Source organism: Sinohyriopsis cumingii, chromosome 15 (assembly GCF_028554795.1).
Source record: "Sinohyriopsis cumingii isolate HCF-2022 chromosome 15, ASM2855479v2, whole genome shotgun sequence".
NCBI lineage: Eukaryota > Metazoa > Mollusca > Bivalvia > Unionida > Unionidae > Sinohyriopsis > Sinohyriopsis cumingii.
In genome coordinates, this window is record NC_142975.1 from 22762332 (window position 1) to 22777143 (window position 14812).

Sequence of the window (14812 nt, forward strand, 5' to 3'; positions counted from 1 at the left end):
CAATGTGAGAGTACTGTCCAGAGTAACACCTAGGTTTCGTACTGATTGTGTGAATTTAATGTTGGTGTTGCTGATATTTATTGTTTGAGGTAAAGGATGTAGATGAGAAAGTCTTTGTGTTGTGATCAGAATGGCCTCAGTTTTATCATCATTCATCTGCAGCTTGTTACATGTCATCCATGATTTCACATCAGAAATGCACCTCTCTACACCTTGGATGGTAGCATCAACTTCAGTTGGGTGGCTGGATTTGTATATTTGGGTGTCATCAGCGTACAATTGGTGAGACAGTGGATGATGATCTTTGACATTTGAGAGCGCCTGAGTGTACAGAATGAAGAGAACAGGTCCAAGAATAGACCCCTATCGAACACAACAACATAGATCAACTGGACTGGAGTGTATTCCATTTGCAGATACAATTTGTGTCCTGTTGACCAAGTAGGACTTGAACCAGAGTAAGGCTGTATCATGAATGCCAAATACATGCTGGAGACAGTGAAGTAATATATCATGGTCTGTTGTGTCAAATGCTGCATATAAATCAAGGAGGGTGAGGACTTTAATCTTTCCGCTATCCAATGCAGAGAGAATGTCATTAACTACTTTTAGAAGAGTAGTTTCAGTGCTGTGGCAAGGGTGATATGCAGATTGTACATTGCTAAAAAGACTGTTTGAATTTAGATGAGATACAAGCTGGGATAGAACAACCTTTTCTAAGATATTTTTTTATGAATGGGAGATTAGAAACTGGGCTGGAGTGTATTTAAAATGTTATGGTCTAGTGTTGGTTTCTTCAGCAGAGGCTTTACAATGGCAGTTTTGAAAATTGATGGGAATTCTCCGGATGAGAGAGAATTAATAACATCAGTTAATGAAGGCAATACTGGATCTAAGCACTCAAGCAGCATTGATGTTGGAATTGGATCAAGTTCACATGACTTTGGTGCACTCTTCATCAGGATTGTATGTACGAAATCCATAGAGACAGGTTCAAATGCTGCTAATGGTTGCCGCTGAAATTCTCTATCACAACTTTATGGCAACAACGAGTCAGTTGAAATTGTGGTGTCAAGCTTATCTCTAATGGTTTGCACTTTGTCACAGAAGAAATTTACAAACATGTCTGGAAGGTCGACTGGAGAGAAGGTAGTTGGAAGTGGTGTAGATTTGTTCCTTGACATTAGCTTGTTAGTAATATTGAAGAGCAAGATCTTTGCAGCTGGAACTTTCTATGATCTTAGTAGTGTAACTGGGCTGATTTCACTTCATGGGCTATATTTGTGACATTCTTCTTAGTGGCTTCATAGATTTGCTTATGAATATTGAGTCTGGAGGAAAGCCAAAGCCTCTCAGCTTTATGGCGGTCTCTTTTAGCAGTGCAAGGCTGGTCCCTAACACTGCGATACCATGGAGAACACTTTTGAATTGATACTCTGCACTTGGTAGCTTGGGCATGTTTGTCAAGCAATGAACACAGGCACTAGTTATCAAGTTGTTCTGCGGTAAGAGGTAAGCAAGTTGTTAGGTTAGCTTGGATGTCGTGCATTAGTTTGGTTCTATTTATTAATGAAACCCAGTTTGTGGATATGCCTGATGAATATGTTTGAAAATGTGATTTTGCTTTAAAAACAAGAATCACTCAAATAAACTTATGTTATACTGGCTAAAAAGAATTTCAAAGAATTCTAGATAAGACATTTATTCTTTTTAACTACTAAGTCTTGAAAATATCTGATATTCTTAGGCAATAAGATTTTCAAATTAACTGCTGTGGAAGTCATATTGGATATCAGAAAATGGTACCAATTTCATTTTGGATAAAGTAGACATGAGCGGAGGTCTTATGGTGAAAACCTTATGTCAGCATGACCATCAATCCATTCACGAGGAGTAGTGACAACAAGATTGTCAAGACAGTCATCATAGCAGCCACATTGGATGTACCATATTCGAAGTCCCCAGATGAAAACCTCATATCAATATGACTTGTCTACAAGGAGTTGCAATAACAAGATTTTCAAGATGGCTGCTGTAGTGGCTATATTTGATTTAGGACCAACCAACTATCATATTCAGACTTTTAGTGAAAAGTCAAAGTTGATAATGACAATCCATTCAAAGGAAAAAGTGAAGATTTTCAAGATGGTCACTGGTGGCCATACTGGATGTCCAAACAGCCACATTTTCAAGTTGGAGGAACTAGACCATGACTGACGAATGTGTAAAGCTTCATGGCAATAATCCATGTAGTTTAGGATGGCAGTAACAAACTCATGCCAATGGATGGACAAAGAACAACAGCCCATCCTATAACCTCTCTTGGTCTATGACCAGTAGAGGCCGAAAAATCTAAATTATGGAATAACCAAATATAGATATTGGTATATCTTGACATTGACACAAGTTTAATGATTTTCTATCCATTATATCAGGTTCAAGGTCCATGTACTGCACTTACAGGAATCGTGCAAACATGTAAACTCGGACATATATGAAAAGTACTATTTTAATAGAAAATTGGTTTGGTGGAGTTTTATAATGTATCACTCATGGTTACCATAATGATTAAAAAATAACCTGACAGTCAAGCATTTGCCCATTTGAGGGACTCTTCCTTGTGTTAAATCAGACTATAAGGTCTGATTTCATCATGCACTTCACCGATAGGGAAGATCCTTGTGGGACAGCATATGATTACCGATAGGGAAGATCCTTGTGGGAGAGCATATGATTACCGATAGGAAAGATACTTGTGGGACAGCAGATGATTACCGATAAGAAAGATACTTGTGGGACAGCATATGATTACCGATAGGGAAGATCCTTGTGGGACAGCATATGATTACCGATAGGGAAGATCCTTGTCGGACAGCATATGATTACCATTAGGGAAGATCTTTGTGGGACAGTATATGATTAATTAATTGAAATCCTCATATTCATTTCATGAAGATTCTTCTGATCTGTGATACTTTTTTTTTCTTATCAAATTATTGTTTGCATCCTATTGCCATTAATCTTAAGACTTACCAGTATGTTATAGATATAGTATTAAAAGGCAGATAATAACATGTAGCAAAAAACATTATCCACCGAAATACTTTTTACGGTCTAAGTGACATAGAATCAATATCATTTTTATTCTTTGAGTTTTTGATATAAAATGAGGACTAGAGGTCAGCTATCCACTCCTGAAAATTTATAGGCAGCTCCATTGTTACCAGTCCAGCAATTGATGTACACTTATATATCAATGTATGCTCCAAAGTATGTTTAAGTATTGATCATGGAATCAAAATTTGGTCTATTAATGATTCTCCAGCTGTGAGAACAATTAAGTTCAAGAAATGTGAGGATTTCAGGAAGATGATCTGGTTGAAAGGCTTGTAAGTTAAAAGGTGTTTCTTAGCACATTACATGACATCATTAATGAAGCAAAAGTAAAAATTCTTCAGAAATGGGTCACATGTAGTAGAGTTCTTTTATAATCATTTTACTCTTTGAAGGTGTGAATGTGTCCTGTTTACTTCATTCAGACTTAAAAGTTATGCCAGCTGAACATTTTACATGGAAGTGAATTTATTTTCTCCACAATGCTGCATTTAATTTTTTTTTTTTTTACATGGATGTACACATTATACTCACAAATATAAATCAAAATATTGATCCAATATTTATAGAGTACTTCATTGTTAAAATTGTAAATGTTTTGGCTAAAACTATCATTAGTTCAATAACGACTATTTTCCTACTTATTTTTCTCTCATTTCTTACAAAATAGTCACACAATAAAACATACCTGGCATAATTGAAGAACATTTAACCTCATGATTCAATCTATGAAGTGTTCTGGTGAACATGTAAGGCAAGGTCAAATCAAATAGTGCTAAGTTAGCCAAAACGATGACATCAATAGGAGTATTCCCACGCATATTCTTCGATGACCTCATCTACACTGATACGCTCCGGTGTTGGTAACCAAACTGAGGTCTGCTTCCGATATGATATAATTGCTTCACTGACCGTCAACGATATTAATACGCGGTTGTCAAGCATATATCATAATAACACTATTGGTGCCCATTGTCGCTCTGAGAAATGTCTACCAAACCAAACATAACAACACGGATGAAGATTTTTAGCAAATTCAAACGACACTACATGAGCGAATCCTGTCAGGTCAAAATCAGGTAATGGACCATTAATCGCTACTCATGTCATCCAATTTGTAGGATGTCCAAACCGTGCAAAATATCCAGCACACTTGCCCATCCCGAGAAAACTTCCCGGATAACACGCGACCATGTCCACGGAAATAACATCCTTGTGGTCATATTCAGTATTCCACAAACCGCCATGTCTGTATTCGATACAACTCACCTGAACATCTCCGAGGAACTCAGTTCATGTTGGTCTCCATGAATTTCTCTCTCTCGCAGCATGGGCAGCAACTGATGGAACTGTAAAACAATTAGTTAATAATTGCTCAGTATTTTCTGAATATTTTTCCGATAGTTTTCTCATTTCTTCATGCAGAGATTCTTTACAATATAAATCGCCATTGGGTCTTACAAATTGGTCATATTCTTCATCTTCAGAGCTCTTAAACAACCATACTGCACGGGATGTTTTTTACTTATCTGTTTAATAAAATCAAACATACTTTCCCCAGAGTTCTCTGGGGAGTAATATCTCACGACACGAACTCGTGGAAATATTGTTAATGCGGAGGTCCAAGCGTGAGTGTTATGATCAATAATTTCAATTGGTGTCCCTCTCAACTTATTCGGTGATTCATATAAAACCTCCCCCGTTAACGTTTTTACTACCATTGGAAATTTTAATTTACCTGATAACTCGTTTATTGACGCTCCAGTATCTTTGACCGATTCAGCCCATTTTGCCATTTTTTCATGTCGCAGATCAGTTAAACCATTTCCATGCTTCACATTTGTACAATATTCCATTACTCGCTCGACTACACAATTCAGCCTTGACAAAGTCAAGGACGAAAATCTCATCTGGGCAAGATCATTAATGTTAGGTCTATCATTCAGTTGATAAATTCCATAAATGACCACAGTCACAGGATACAATCGAGCATAATATGGTCTGTCAATCCCAGTTAACATTCCTGGTTTGGAATCTTTACTTAACACAGCGGTTTTTCCATTAGCAAGGACAGGATCACATTTGTCACAGATAATCCACGTATCAGAATCTGCTTGCACAATAAACTTTATTCTAAAAAGATATTTCTGATTAAGGTAATCGATAATCGCTTTCGCTTGTGCATCGTTCATTGTAGCATCAATTACATCGTTGACGTTGACTTCATCAGCATTGCATACAATTTTGAATGTAGGCCACACGTGAGATGTTCCATCATCACGAAATTCTTCTTTGGCACCTCTGTTAATATAAATCAGATCAGTCTGGGCTCGCCTCCGCGAGTCAGGGGTTAGTCTGTCAAGATTGAATCTAAAAGCTTTCCAGGGCTTGATTCTGGATAATCTCTCAAACTCAGCCATATATAATCAAGACAAACATTTAAATAAAAAATATTATATATAATGAATCAATGTAAATGGCTTATGATAGGATTTGTGACTCCATGTGGCAAATCATATGTAAAGGAATTCTGCGGACAACATTCACAATGTGTTCGTAATGGTAGTTTAGGACCAATACCATGTTTCCGATGTGGTGTCGGAGTCCAGGGGAAGACACAGTTATGTGCTCGTTGTAGTGGTAAGTGATACAGGGAACTCAAAAGATATTATGATAAAAAAAATGACCCTGACTCTGTCAGGGGCAGAGTTATAAAATGTGAAGAGGATTATTTAAATAAGTTCTCAGACAAATTATAATTTAAACGATATTATATAAATGAATCAAGAATTTATTCAACATCCCACCGTTAAAAATTATGAAACGTCTCGTGATGGAGTAGTTAGACATTGTCGGCTGATAAAACCAGTTGGTGTTGTTAATAATCATGGCTATCTAACGTTTGGTGTTGGAATGAAAAATTATTACTGTCATCGTTTCGTATTCGAATGTTTCTTTGGAGAGATCAAAGACAGTCTTGTGATCAATCACATCAACAATATAAAAACAGATAATTCTTTATCCAATCTGACAGCTATCACTCAAAGCCAGAATTGTAAGTCTGGTAATGCTGGCTGTAATGATAATAGCGCCAAAGCAGTTGTATCCATAAATTTAGATACTGGCGAAGAGAGAATATTTCAATCGATGTATGCAGCTGGCAGATATTTTGGCATTTGCATGCCTTCAATACGAAAAGTGGCAGAAAATATATACAAATCCGCATTCTCAAAGAAATATAACCAAAACATTATTTTCAAATATCATTAAGAGAGAGCTAAGATGTAGTATTCACTAACTACTTATTTATTTATTTTTTGTCAGAAAATTCTATTTATATACTACTTCTGTTTCGACCTGAAACAAGGGAGATAATTCTGTAATATAGCTTTCTCCGTAGTTGTAGTCGTAATTAACTATCTACGTCGTAATTAATTAATTAACTATCTACGTCGTAATTAATTAATTAACTATCTACGTCGTAATTAATATCAGTAATATAACAGAAAGATATTTATGGTTTCTGACTCACACATAGAAAAATAATGGCGGTTACATTGTACAATACAGTAAGTTATTTTTAGATCCGCTACGAGATACATGTATTTCAGACCCAATTTTATCAAGGCAGAACACGCCATTATATATTTTGTTCAGAAACCGCTGTTATATCTATCTTGAGTGCAGATATATATATATATATATATATATATATATATATATATATATATATATATATATATATATATATATATATATATATATATACGGTGTGTTCAGAAACCGATCTGTGGGTAACTTCATAATAATTTTTAAATCCTTTATCAGTAGATTAGAGCCATGGCACATTTGTATTGCAGCTGATTCTTGACCCTTAACTCTGTCAAGGGGTCAGCGGTTCGAATCTCGTAACGGGCATATTGTCAACGGTACCGATTTATAGGGTTTTTTTAAAAATATAATTGGGGCGCCAGCAGCCCATGTACACCTCTCTACTCACGTCAAAACAGCGTGATGAGTACGTTTTACTCACCTCGGGGTTTGATCCTGGGGGAGGTGTACATAAAATTGAGGTGCACAGAGAGCCTTCTGAATATTCTAACATTTCGTTTCGCTTAGAAAATTCGCTGACGCCCCAAAATAAACAGTAGCGTGGATGTATAAGCTCTAAGTCATATGGGTACCCACAAAAATAACATTCAGAAAGAATGTGGCCAAAAAGAAAAGGTCATGAGACGCCGAGATGAAAGGTCTCAAACAAAGTCAAAAAGCCTCAAACAAAGACAAAGACACACAGGCCAGTGCAGGGACCCATGAATGATAACCGCTCATCATAGCTACTGTTTATTTTTGGTCTAAAATATTTTTCTTTTAAATATATAATATTTAGATATAATGAATTACAAAAATATCAATGCTGTAATTGTTGCTATTAAAAAATTAGAACATGACGGCATAAATATATCCGATGAACTAAATCCTGAAAAAAATCATTTCTGATTGTGAAACACTGCAGGAGGCTAAACATGAAGGAAGATATATTCTGCCATCACAATATAGATTTATAAAGAAAATTCAGACGGCTATGTGTCAATCACTAGCCACAGTAGAAGAAACGCGAATAAAGGAATTTGTTTCGTTATCTCGTGCAATTGAAAAAATTAGTTCACAATTATCTCTTGAATATGAAGCTAAAAAGATACTTAATTCTCGTGTCAGACAATTAAGAAAAATTATGTCAGATCGTGAAGCGATCGAAAACGAAAGTTAGACTCGTTGATTTCCATCAAGTAAGTACGTGGAAATCAAGTACGTGGAAATGAAATCGAATGGAAAAGATAAATTTTTGATTACAGTAAAATATTATATTTTTTTGTTTTTCACTGACAATGTTATATTTTTTCTTGTTTTTCACTGAAAATTGCTGGATTTGCACGATTTTTGCTAGCTAAATACTCTCCGAATTAGCAAATTGAATGATTTCCATGCTTTTTACTAGCTAAATACCTTCCGAATTAGCAAATCAGTGGAGTGCTTTGCACTCTGTGAACAAAATATATATAAATAAAATAATTTTACTGTTGCTCGTGCACAAAAAATAAAATTAGTATACTTGCTTGTGAAATCAGTCGATGCACACGATTTTGACGACATAAATACCCTTCACAATTGAGAAATTTGATAGATTTTCAGTAAAAAATAAATTTCTTTTAATTCTCAGAGACAGTAAAAAAATATCCACCTTGACTGTCAGGAGAATTATTTTTTGTGCTGTTTTCTTGAATCGGTTAACAGTTTCACGATTGAAGATCTTTGAAAATCGTAGATTTTTACGATGGAAATCTTTACGATTTCACAAGTAAATTAATATTTACCGTTTCATTCCTCAAATCCAATAAGTGGCCTAATTAGTCTGTTAGTTTGAAATTTATTCTTGATAACAGTGGATTATGGCATCGTAGATAGACCGGATTGATCGGCTCTTGAACAATCAAAAATCCAGGTGGATCTTTTGGCGTGAATGAATAAAGAATGAATCCTTGTTGGGCTTGATTTGACATTGTTGTGTCCGTGTTGTAGCTGTTATCGATCACATCACACACAAGATTGAGCGCGACCACTGGGGTTATATTTACGATTTCCGGGGATATATGTCGTCCTTGCCTTTGTGAGTCATTGTTGTGCCGGAGAATAGTTCCGGTGGTAGTGTTTTTCTCCACTCGGCAAGTATTTTAGGAAAGAACTCATCAATGATATCGTTCACTGATTTTCTTAACTCGGTTGGGTTATACCCGGGATATTTAAAATTTGGTAGATCAGCTTCTGTTATCTTATATTTGTCAAGAAATGTTTGTTTATTTATATCATCCGTATTAATTACCATTTGTATGAGTCTTTGATGAATACATTCAATATCAAATACAATTTGATTTAATATTTCTATTTGCCTGATAATCTCATTACGTGTTGATGACAGATCAAAAAGATAATCGGTAAAATACCGAGTCAAAATTTCTCGTTGTTGTTTATGTACTTTATTATATTGGTCAAAATAACGGATGTAGCCCCCTCCAGTACTACTTGTAACCGTATATCCTTGGGATTGGATCGTTTTAAATTCATATCTTTCTTCATGATCGCGGAATTTAAGTTTACCATCAAATATATCCTCTTTTGCAATTGTGGCTACTATTAGTGGATTCCCATGATACGAACGTGCCTCCGGAGCAATTTCAGGCCATCCTGACACCGTTCTGATCGAATTCTGATATATATCCACGGCGTAGTCAAGAGAGTTTATCTCAATTGCGGATGACAGCGTTGGTTCATGAGCTGTTATTGTTATTTTGGATTCTTTTCCTGTGATATTTTTTATTCGACGTTGGAATTCCTCATTGATTTCTTCGACTTGATAAGACCCGGTTGGTATTGCAACAACATTCCAGTCGGGTGTACCATCTTGTTTATTTTTATTTGCAAACATAAACGAATTATTTGCTGGTAATCCGCCAAATGATTTTGATCTGATATTGGGCCAGCTGTGGTATACTCGCAACTGTGCCAGCGCAATCTCGCTTACCGGAATCTCAGTTGGAAAATTAATTCAGGCTTGGTTGAGCTTACTGTTATCGTTGTGGTCCTTGCTGGAGTTGTATTTGTGGCTATCTGCTGAAGTAGTTCCGATGGCATTGCCATTATTTATATTTTTTTCCCTTCAAAACGTGGGACTCGGACTGCTTGCAGTCTGTGTATGTGTTTGTCATCATCGTGAATTCGGAATCTGATATTGTTTCGTCGTTGAGGCTTGATGATATCAGCGACGATAATTTTGAGCATGCTGCTGCTGCTGTGTTTAGCCGCGTGACATAATCGTGCAATTTTGTGCTCGTGCACGTTGATATCTTTTCGCGATTGTACTAAAAACACCTACAATTTCCGCTGATGATGAAACGCATATTGTTACTGCGATTGCAGTTGTTACTGGCGTTAGCGCTGATAATACTACTCCGGTGGATGCAACTAACGCGGATACCGAGTATACTGCAACGTCAAGAATAACTGGTCGTCGCTTATATTTTTCTACTTTGTTGTGTATTTGTCGCTGATGGTTTTTACCTCTGATTGCCATTCGCGTACTTGATCGTATCTATATTGCTGGACACATCACTTTGTTATCGATGTTGTCGTCGTAAACTGTTAAGGGGGTCATTTATTATTTTACGCAGTAACCAATTGAGGTGTTTCAGCTACAAATTCCAAACACCACCAGTAAGATGTTGCGGTTAATTTCTTATCAGCTGCTTCCAGTATAAACGTTTCTTCGGTTCCGCTATTTAATATGATAGTCACAACCGCGGAAAAATTGTCGGTGGAATGTCGCCATGGATACGTTGTAAATATCTCAAATTTTTCAGCACTGAACACAGACAGTCTATACACACCAGTGACTGTTGCGGTATATTTGATAGTATTATTTTGTTTTGACCATGTTGAGAATCCAGATGACACCGTGTATACGATATTGGTAATATACCCGGGAGTAACTCCAGGTGGGATTTTAATCAGACTAATTTTGTTAACAATCTCAGGAATTCCGCTTACGATATCTTATTGTGTTTTCTTGATTGTGTCAAAGTTAGTTTTGATATCAGAAAGTTTTGCGTCAACGGTCAATGGGATACCAAAGAATTCCTCTGCGGTTTCATTAATTTTTCTAAAGTTTCTACGGAGATTTGTAAACGCGTTTACGTGAATGTCATACTCGTCCCGCAACGTGGATAATTTACCGTCAACGGTGCTGTAGTTAACGTCCACGTATTTTTTCGTCGCGGCATCTTCGTCGGATCTTGGATCTCTTAAGACCACTATTTTATTTCCGTTCATGTTGAGTTCACCTGTCATTGTGTCACCGGTATTTTTTAAACGAGTAGCGAATATGGTTCCGATGGTTGTAAATAGCGAGTCAACATACTTTTTTTTGTCGCGACATCTTCCGGGGATGTTGGATCTCTTAAAACCACTATCTTGTTTCCATTCATGCTGAGTTCACCTGTCATTGTGTCACCGGTATTTTTTAAGCGATTAGGAACAGTTTTTGCAATTTCATCTTTGATGCCGGCAATTTACGTACTTGAGTCTATGATTTTTCCGCTGTCATTGAACACAGGGATATTACCCGGAGTAGCTCCAATAACCCTACGAATTATTTCATGCCATTTGATATCACTGGTTTTTAGTTTTCCGTATCGATCCTGAAAAATAACAACCTCATCTGGGTCTATTCCGGAGAGAGATAAAAGATTGTTAACGTCATCTTTGGTCACATATTTTGATAAATCTACGTCGTCGCGTTTTTTACTTTTACTCGTGCTGAGAGATCTTCTGTAAATATCAACCATTATTTTTTAGGGATTGTTTAATTTATCCGTGGTATACTAGTGCACGACTTTGTTAGGTGGTTTGGTTGATTTTGATAACGCTGCAAGTACATTAATTACTTCACGGCCACATATTGGTGGATCGGTTAATGTTTGTGTTGGTAGCGTTGGATACCAGACTGGAAAGGGAGCGGGAGTACTTCGTACTCTATGTACGTATTTTAGGAATTCAACTGGCGGTGCTAACCCATACGAATCGAAATAAACAATTCCACGTGGATGTATCGCGTAAGCAGCCCAGTGAGTTCCTGGACCATCGCTGTTATCGAGATTAATAATTCCAGTTTCTGGATTATTCGGTTCCCGCGGTAACTGATCTCGGATAAAAACACCTCTGAAATTTTTTATATTTAATTGTTTAGCGGCTTCGAGCAAATCAAAATTTGACATCGGTGTCAACGGCGTTTGGGATACCATGAGGGCGGAGTTCCTGGAAGTCTTAGACCCGCTCCCTTTTTTTTATATCCCTTTCTAGTTGCTTTCTTTAATGCCATTCCAGCAGCGGTTCCAACAGCACCTAACGCGACTACTTTTGCGACAGCTGGTGTAGCAGCAGCTATCAGCGCTGGTATTGCTGCGAGAAGTGGAAATATACCACCGGTTTTAATCATGTCGCTGATAGCTCTTATAGCGAAATCAAGTTGAACTCCGTTTTGTGCTTGCTTCGCTTTATTGAAATGTTTTATTTGGGTTTTAGTCAACGATAACTTGTTTGGACCACCATTAGCAATTTGATCCCGCGCTAGTGTTATCGTTGCCCCGGTTGCGCTCGCGTTTTTTTTATTGTAATTTTTTCGCCTGACCAGGAGTCAGAGTGACATTAACGTGATTGTATGACATTTTTATAATTAACCCGATTGATCTAATTGTCTACATGTTTTCCACTGGTGCATCAGTAACTCTCATTCGCCCACCAACACCCTCAAGTAGCATTGCTTTATCGCTGAGTATAACAGCAATTGCTCTGTAATCAGCTATAGCTCCTCTTGCCACATGCACTCGAAAGTGTACATCAACGACAGATTGTCTAGTTAAATCAAGATGCTCTAGTGAAAAGTAATAGATTGGATATTATGTCATAAAATCCAATTGTGATATTTGCAAGCCAGTATCGATATTTATATCATGCGTTTGATATTTCGTCAAAGGACGATATACACGTGCAACATGGTTATTAGTAAAATCTAACAGTATATTCTCAGATGGTTCTTGATGTCCGTTTATTCTTAAGGAAATTTCAGAGACACCAAGTTTGTCAAATATCATATGACTCCGTGTTTGTGAGTTTATTCGTGTAACATCTTGAAGAGCAATGAAAATATGTCGCGGTGCGGAAACCCCCTGCTGTGATGCTATATGCCATTTAAATAAACCATTAATATTACTTTGAGCACTATCTGTGGTTACTGTAAGCCATGATAACAACGATTTACCACCTTGATCCATAAAAGAAAGTAGTCGCTGTTCTTCAGCAATTGCCGGAGTCATTACCGGCATCCACAACGAAAGTTTTGTCAGCATTACTTTACCAGCGTCACCTATGGGTCGCCATAAAGCATCATTATCATCAGATTTTCTAAAAAGCACAACTGTGTGTTTTGCTCCAAAAATTACTTTTCTAACCTCTCTACAAAATCCAAATATATGCAACAGCGGAATTGTACAAGAAAATTTTCTACGATCACCACTCAACATTAATTTACGCGTTGCAAATCCTAAATTAAATTCTGTATTAGCACCATGAACCACCGGCCATACATCAGCGTCAGCGTTGTTGGCATTATTTCTTGGTCGTCTAATATTGTACTGATCATTGTTTGGAAAATCAGAAGTGTCCTGAGCAAACATCATTGATGGAACATTTGATCTTGTATAATCATCGGAATATCTTGCCAAACCTATTATTGTTGTAGCCACATCAACTTTGTTCTCAGTTGACTCAATCTTTTTCCGTCAATCATATATGCAGCATTTTCAAACAAGGCCATAATTCCATTATTGACAAAACCGACTTATGCTGTATCATCTGTTTTTTTATAATTTCACCTGCTACTTCAATAAATGCGTCAGCGGATAAGAAATATCTACTTGTATCTTGAACACGTAATTCAATTCGTCCTCGCTGATTTGGATCTTATGTGTCACAAGAATAGTACTGAAAATCACGCACTGATTCATTTTTAAGAACTGGTTCGTCTATGTCAAACGCTGGGTCGGATTCACGTTTAAACATTTTATTATAATTTTTTGTCGTCTAAAAGGAAGACAAGTGTCCTGATATCAGACTTGTATTTATTTGTTCAGCCCCTTGATTTATCAGCGCTGCTAGATTTTGATTTGCAGCTTGATTTATTACTTTACTGACATTTGCGGGCATTACTTCAGTACTGGGTAATTTCACTGGCGGTGGTGGTTTACGTATTAATCGTGCTAGTCTGTCTTTGATTGCCAAGAATACTTTACTGGCAACGTTACCAATAGCACCAGGAGCTTTATCACGAATACTATCCATTGCTTTCATTGATAATTGTTTTGCAATTGGCATTGATTTAGGGGCCATCCTCGTGAATAAACCCAGAACAACATCACCGAATCCATTCCGTAAGTCATCCTGCATACTGGTAATCGCGAATTTACCACCCTAACCATAACTGGTCTACGATGAGAATTGTGTACGATCATTTTTATTTAATTATTCATTTATCTAACAACTAGTCACTGTGATAGTCATCAACGATCTCATCAATAAGTTCTCGGTAAACATTAATGTCCATGATACCGCCTTGTAATAATCGTCGACAGATATCAGCTGCTTCATTAATCATTTCTGGTGAGTTATTCCCAGCTCGTTTTCCCCCTATGAGAACTTCTAACCGTGACACGTCATTGACGATATTATCAGGACAAGCAAAATTATTTCCTCCTGATGTAGTCAGGAAACCACTTCCTACAGCACTCGGAGGATCATCATCATCCTTTCCTGCCAACATCTGTTCGCTTTCTCTTTTAAACTTCTCAATTGGCTCCCTCAGTGTAGTACGTTGTCGGGTATATGATCGCTGCAGGGGTGAAGGTTTTTGCTGCGGTGAAGAAGATTGTTGTTCTATCTGTTGCAGAGGTGGAGGAAGTTGATATGAAGGTTCCTGCTGGGAGAGTTGTTGTTGTTCTATTTGTTTCACACTCTCTTTATAAAGTCTCTGTATTTCTTCAAAAAGACATCTGTATTCTAAATCATCATCTCTGGCCTGTTTGTTTTGTTT